Source organism: Xenopus tropicalis, chromosome 2 (assembly GCF_000004195.4).
Source record: "Xenopus tropicalis strain Nigerian chromosome 2, UCB_Xtro_10.0, whole genome shotgun sequence".
NCBI classification, from domain to species: Eukaryota; Metazoa; Chordata; class Amphibia; order Anura; family Pipidae; genus Xenopus; species Xenopus tropicalis.
In genome coordinates, this window is record NC_030678.2 from 173,605,651 (window position 1) to 173,613,626 (window position 7,976).

Here is a 7,976-nt window from a genome sequence, read left to right on the forward strand (position 1 = left end):
GCAGATGGTGGTGCCACCTAGTGGAGATCACAGGAACGGACCAATAGAGTGAATAGAGCATTGTCTCCCCTGTCTCTCTGCTATGGGGGCAGTGATTCTCCCTAACAACATGGCAGCTCCATGTTACAAAGTGGGATTTAGAGAAGAAGCGGAGGAAGAACAAGTCTGGAACAGCTGCCCGGAGCCATCGCCTCTCTCACACCAATAAACACAGATTTTATACAAGAACTTGTGTTAGAGACACAGAGCCACCCAGCACCAACACTAAATCCCCATTAAGGGCCGCTATGTAAATCCATATATCATTACAGAAGCTTTGTCTCCCAAGGTGCAGCCAAAGCCAAGTGAGCCGCCGAGCTCCGGGGCTGTTATTAATTATATTGGCACAGGGATCAATACTCTGTGTGTTCCGTATCCTTAGCTGTGAAATACGGGGGCCGCAGAGTCGGGGATGGATATTTAGCATCTCGGAGAGGGAAGAGCTCTAACCATGTTGCTAGGCTGGTCTTTGTGCTTTTTAACTCATTATCTGCTTTTATATTCTTTCCCTCTCCAACCCATAAGGCTACAGTGTTTCAAGAGTCAGAACCAGCAATGATTTCAATAACAAATGCCTTTCATATATATATAATATAACACTGAAGAGTTTTAATGAGTGTATGCTGGGAACTTGTGAGCTTTGTGTGAGAAACGGCTTATCTGAGCGTCAGCAGGGTGGGATTCTGGGGGTGAGGGATAGTACAACAGGAGAGCAAGATGGAGACAGTAGGGATAGAGGAGACAGGGATAGAGGAGACAGTAGGGCAAGATGGAGACAGTAGGGATAGAGGAGACAGTAGGACAAGATGGAGACAGTAGGGCAAGATGGAGACAGTAGGGCAAGATGGAGACAGTAGGACAAGATGGAGACAGTAGGACAAGATGGAGACAGAAGGACACGATGGAGACAGTAGGACAAGATGGAGACAGTAAGGCAAGATGGAGACAGTAGGGCAAGATGGAGACAGTAGGACAAGATGGAGACAGTAGGACAAGATGGAGACAGTAGGACAAGATGGGGATAGTAGGGTAAGATGGAGACAGTAGGACAAGATGGAGACAGTAGGACAAGATGGAGACAGTAGGGCAAGATGGAGACAGTAGGGCAAGATGGAGACAGTAGGGCAAGATGGAGACAGTAGGACAAGATGGAGACAGTAGGACAAGATGGAGACAGTAGGGCAAGATGGAGACAGTAGAACAAGATGGAGACAGTAGAACAAGATGGAGACAGTAGGGCAAGATGGAGACAGTAGGGCAAGATGGAGACAGTAGGACAAGATGGAGACAGTAGGACAAGATGGAGACAGTAGGGCAAGATGGGGACAGTAGGGCAAGATAGTGACACTTTATATAAGATTTACCCAACTTGCACCCCTTCAGCTGCTGTTGAATTACAACTCCCATAATCCCCAACAGCTATTGGCTGAACAGCTACTGAGATAATGGGGTTCTGAATTTCAACTTTAAACCTACAAACTATGGGGCCCGGCGAGTATCACAGCAAAATATTCTCTCTAAGAAAGAATCCCAGCAAGAGACAATACCAGTCTGTGAGTGGGGGGGGGGGGAGACAATACCAGTCTGTGAGTGGGGGGGGGGGAGACAATACCAGTCTGTGAGGGGGGGGGGGGAGACAATACCAGTCTGTGAGGGGGGGGGGGGAGACAATACCAGTCTCTGAGGGGGGGGGGGCAGACCCCTCGATTCATTCCAATTTATCTAACGGGCAGGAACTCACATTAAATCATTTCCCTCCCACCATGAATTCTACTGAAGCTCCGAATGGCGCAGAGACAGTGACCCTTGTCGGGGGCAGTTTTTTTGTGGGGAGAAAATCTCTTAAGGCATTTGGGGTCAGGTCACAGGGTGGGAAGGGGGGTGGGGCTCCATCTTTCCTGGTGTCAGAAATACAGGACTGAGGGTTCTAGATGTTCTGTGAGAATTCAGAGAGAGTGTATGTAGATTGTAAGCTCCTGAGTATCACTCATGTATTATAAGGGATACTGTACCCCCTACTGTAAATGATAAGGATATTAGCAGTCACTGAGGGGTTCTGTGCCCCCCATATAAAGGCACAAGGCTGCAGGCTGAGTTATACAGGGAACTCTGAGTATCACTCATGTATTATAAGGGATAATGTACCCCCTACTGTAAATGATAAGGATATTAGCAGTCACTGAGGGGTTCTGTGCCCATATAAAGGCACAAGGCTGCAGGCTGAGTTATACAGGGAACTCTGAGTATCACTCATGTATTATAAGGGATAATGTACCCCCTACTGTAAATGATAAGGATATTAGCAGTCACTGAGGGGTTCTGTGCCCCCCATATAAAGACACAAGGCTGCAGGCTGAGTTATACAGGGAACTCTGAGTATCACTCATGTATTATACGGGATAATGTGCCCCCTACTGTAAATGATAAGGATATTAGCAGTCACTGAGGGGTTCTGTGCCCATATAAAGGCACAAGGCTGCAGGCTGAGTTATACAGGGAACTCTGAGTATCACTCATGTATTATAAGGGATACTGTACCCCCTACTGTAAATGATAAGGATATTAGCAGTCACTGAGGGGTTCTGTGCCCATATAAAGGCACAAGGCTGCAGGCTGAGTTATACAGGGAACTCTGAGTATCACTCATGTATTATAAGGGATAATGTACCCCCTACTGTAAATGATAAGGATATTAGCAGTCACTGAGGGGTTCTGTGCCCATATAAAGGCACAAGGCTGCAGGCTGAGTTATACAGGGAACCCTGAGTATCACTCATGTATTATAAGGGATAATGTACCCCCTACTGTAAATGATAAGGATATTAGCAGTCACTGAGGGGTTCTGTGCCCATATAAAGGCACAAGGCTGCAGGCTGAGTTATACAGGGAACTCTGAGTATCACTCATGTATTATAAGGGATAATGTACCCCCTACTGTAAATGATAAGGATATTAGCAGTCACTGAGGGGTTCTGTGCACATATAAAGGTCACTGCAGGAGCATTGCAGCCAGAGGGTGTTGGGAGTTGCAGTTGGAGATCTAACAATACAGAGACGTTGGTGTCCCTAAAGCAATGACATTGCAGACTGTTCTGTACTCGCTGCACATTGGGATGGAACACATCACGTTCTGTTGGGTTTGGGCCGCTCCCCGGGGTGATTCCCTGCGCACTAATAGGAAAGGCAATAACTCACTGCCAGACAGATTTACTTTGCTCACAGACCCAGGGACACAGCGCCAGGAGTCGGACGTAAGTAACTGGGCAGAACCCCGGGCCAGGCTGCAGTTTAGGGGCAGAACTGTTTGAGTTTTTGCTTTGAAGTCAATGGTTTCTTTTTAATACAAACAGATTTAAAGTCTACACTAACCTCTGGCTGCAATAAGGCATTTTATAACATGGCAGGGGTGCTCGGTTTGGGTTTATCGATCGGTAACTTTACAGGACCTACACTGCGGTCAGGTACCGATGGCAAATGCCCCGGTGTAAACCGGGTCTGACCAAGTGCATAAGTGTAACCCTTTCCTGGCAAACCCTCCTGAATACACAGGGCACCTACCTGCTGGGAACCCCCCTCTGTAAACCCCCTGCATGGGTGATAAAGGGGTGGTTCACCTTTATCTTTTAGTATGCCCTATTCTTAGCAACTTTGCAATTGGTCATCATTATTTATCTTTTATAGTTTTTTTAATTATTTGCCTTCTTCTTCTGCCTTTTTGCAGCTTGCAAATGGGGGTCACTGACCCCGGCAGCCAAAACCTATTGCTCTGTAAGCAGGGTCGGACTGGGGGTGCAGGGCTCACTGGGGTTACTGCCTAAGGGGCCCCTGCACCCCCTATGGGCCCCCACCATAAACTTACCTTCAGTGTGTCGGAGGAGGGGAGCACCTTGCGGGGATCAGGGCCGGGACATCGGGGCCCACAAGAGGCTACAATTTTATTATTATTTTTTATTTTTATTACTTATCTTTCTATGCAGGCCCTCTACTATTCATATTCCCATCTCTCGCTTAAACCACTGCCTGGTTACTAGGGCAAAAAAGACCCTAGCAACCAGACAGCTGCTAAAATACCAAATGGAGAGTTGATAATCAAAAAGCTAAATAACTGAAAAGCCCTAAAAAATAAAAAATAAAGACCAATTGCTAAATGTCTCAGAATATCAATGTCTCCATACACCTCAGGGTGCTAAATACGAAATAACAGGGGCTCATTTATAAACCCTGGGCAATAACCATAGCAACCTGTTATTAATTAACTTTTTTAGCCAGCTGCTGGAAGAACAACAAAAGCACACATATGATTGGTTGCTATGGGTTACTGCCCAGGTGCAAATTTGCCCAGTGTTTATAAATGAAACCCTGTCTTTTAAAGTGACAGTCTCACAATTTATGCAGGGTGGAACATTTAAATGCCGAGCTCAGTTCCTGGACCCTCACAAAAGTGCTTAATACCCCAAATGCCACCTTTTACAAAATACCTCTCCTTGGTACAATGGCAGCTGCTGGTGGGGTCTGCACTGTGGGGGGTGGTCTTGCTGGTGTTCATTGGCAGCTCTGGGTCAGCTGATTATCCCTCACCACCATGGCATGACTGAGCCACTAGAGGCTACAAGAGCAATGACACCTGGGTAATTCCCAAAACCTTGGTGGGGCATTTCCATTTGCTTAGGGCTCTCAGATCAGGCTTCTCCTGGGTCCTCCTTCTTTCCCAGAAATCCCTTGTGACTGATAGGTTTCTATTGTCAGGGCCAAACTCTGCCTTGTCAGACCTATTGTCAGACCCATTGTCAGACCCATTGTAGGACCCATTGTAGGACCCATTGTCAGACCCATTGTAGGACCCATTGTAGGACCCCTTGTCAGACCCATTGTCAGACCCATTGTCAGACCCATTGTAGGACCCATTGTAGGACCCATTGTCAGACCCATTGTCGGACCCATTGTAGGACCCATTGTCAGACCCATTGTCAGACCCATTGTAGGACCCATTGTCAGACCCATTGTCGGACCCATTGTAGGACCCATTGTAGGACCCATTGTAGGACCCATTGTCAGACCCATTGTAGGACCCATTGTCAGATCCATTGTAAAACCCATTGTCAGACCCAGAGAGCAAATTGTGTGCTGTCCCTTTAAAAGCTCCAAAACACTAGAGAGCCGAAGAGGAATTGGGAGGAATGGAGGCGCACAGTACGCCCCAGCAGCACGGCCTTCTGGGAGAGGGACATGTGCTCTTAATTAGGCCGAATCTAACAGCGGCTCTTAACAAATGTTCCCTTTTATTGTGAGTTTGATTCGTGCCAAACGCCTGTCACTAAAGAGCTGGAACTGCACTTTCTCATTCGCTCGCTCTCATTGCTCCGGGGGGGGGCACGGACTCAATCTCTCAGCAAATAACAGTAAAAGGGAAAATTCTGTCTCAAAATTCATAACACACTAAATTGTTTCATAACAATCCTGATCCTGCCAAGTCCATTTGCCCATAAACCTCTCACTGCACAACGAGTAATAACATTCTCATTCTGTGGGACTTACATGTCTGCCCAGTAATAGCTCTAGGGGGGCTGCCTGCGCCCCCAGTCCCACCCACACTCTGTGGTGTTAGCCGGCCAATCACTGCATGAGATAAAATTATTACTCCCCCTAACTGGCCTTCAGGCTGGGCCCCCTTAGCCCATAACAAGGTTACAGATATATAGAAACATTGGGGTAACAGTCACCCTGCTATAGTTCCAGGGGTACCCAGGGCACAAATAAGCACTCACCCCAAATCCCCCCCTAACTGGCCTTCAGGCTGGGCCCCCTTAGCCCATAACAAGGTTACAGATATATAGAAACATTGGGGTAACAGTCACCCCGCTATAGTTCCAGGGGTACCCAGGGCACAAATAAGCACTCACCCCAAATCCCCCCCTAACTGGCCTTCAGGCTGGGCCCCCTTAGCCCATAACAAGGTTACAGATATATAGAAACATTGGGGTAACAGTCACCCTGCTATAGTTCCAGGGGTACCCAGGGCACAAATAAGCACTCACCCCAAATCCCCCCCTAACTGGCCTTCAGGCTGGGCCCCCTTAGCCCATAACAAGGTTACAGATATATAGAAACATTGGGGTAACAGTCACCCTGCTATAGTTCCAGGGGTACCCAGGGCACAAATAAGCACTCACCCCAAATCCCCCCCTAACTGGCCTTCAGGCTGGGCCCCCTTAGCCCATAACAAGGTTACAGATATATAGAAACATTGGGGTAACAGTCACCCTGCTATAGTTCCAGGGGTACCCAGGGCACAAATAAGCACTCACCCCAAATCCCCCCTAACTGGCCTTCAGGCTGGGCCCCCTTAGCCCATAACAAGGTTACAGATATATAGAAACATTGGGGTAACAGTCACCCTGCTATAGTTCCAGGGGTACCCAGGGCACAAATAAGCACTCACCCCAAATCCCCCCCTAACTGGCCTTCAGGCTGGGCCCCCTTAGCCCATAACAAGGTTACAGATATATAGAAACAATAGGGTAACAAAGTCAGGAGCCGATATAAACATATTTCTATGTACACTTGGGCTCAGATGCTCAACCTGACAAACCCCAAGGCCATTCTATTCCATACGACATTATTGCATATAAAGACCACCCACATGAATGATCCGGTTGGACGGATTCCGGCCCAATTAGCCAGATACCAGCGCACAGAGTGGCACAGAGAAGTGACAAGTGGGATTGAACTCAGAGCCGGGAGCAGATGGTGCTGTTAACACTTCCAGGAGTTGCCAAATGGGAATAATTTCAGCAGCGTCAGCGGTGTCATGTGGCCCAATGGGGCAGGGTTTAAGAAATGGCAATTCGGTATTTAATTGTCAGTCACCCCAAGCACCCTTTATATTTGCCTGAAACCTCAAGGGGCCAACTTGGCTGCTACTGTCCAATATAGAGACAGACAGAATTTGTGCCACTGCCATAAAGCAGAGCAAGACTGCTGCTTACAATGGGGGGATCAGATAGGATCTGTGCCACTGTGACAGAATGCTCTGTTATACAGATAGCTAGAATCTCAGCCATAAAGCAGGGCAGGACTGCTGCTTACAATGGGGGATCAGATAGGATCTGTGCCACTGTGACAGAATGCTCTGTTATACAGATAGCTAGAATCTCAGCCATAAAGCAGGGCAGGACTGCTGCTTACAATGGGGGGATCAGATAGGATCTGTGCCACTGTGACAGAATGCTCTGTTATACAGATAGCTAGAATCTCAGCCATAAAGCAGGGCAGGACTGCTGCTTACAATGGGGGGGATCAGATAGGATCTGTGCCACTGTGACAGAATGCTCTGTTATACAGATAGCTAGAATCTCAGCCATAAAGCAGGGCAGGACTGCTGCTTACAATGGGGGGATCAGATAGGATCTGTGCCACTGTGACAGAATGCTCTGTTATACAGATAGCTAGAATCTCAGCCATAAAGCAGGGCAGGACTGCTGCTTACAATGAGTCTCATTGGTTATATTACTTACAGAAATATTTCTATACAGAACGACAGAAAATGAACTAAAAGTAAAAACAAATCTGCACCATCACCACCTGCAGGTACCTACAATTTCCCCATCTGCTGGAAGCCTTGTCCTTAATTTGTGCCAGTCCCGCTCACAAGGCTTCTTTGTTTCCTCTGTGCCAGGGAACAACACAAAGCTGCAAACTGCAAAGATGCCAAACTCTGGGCAGCACCAACTGCTACCGACTGTAGTGCTGAGCAATGTCTGGCGTTGTTTGGGTGGGCTGGCTCTTCTCTGTCTCTAACTCTGTGCCAAAGGCCACTTACCCTCCAGGTCTGTCAGCTGGCTTCTGCTACATTGTTTCAGGAGTCAGAACCAGCAGTACAGGTATCGGACCCCTTATCCGGAAACCCATTATCCAGAAAACTCCAAATTACGGAAAGG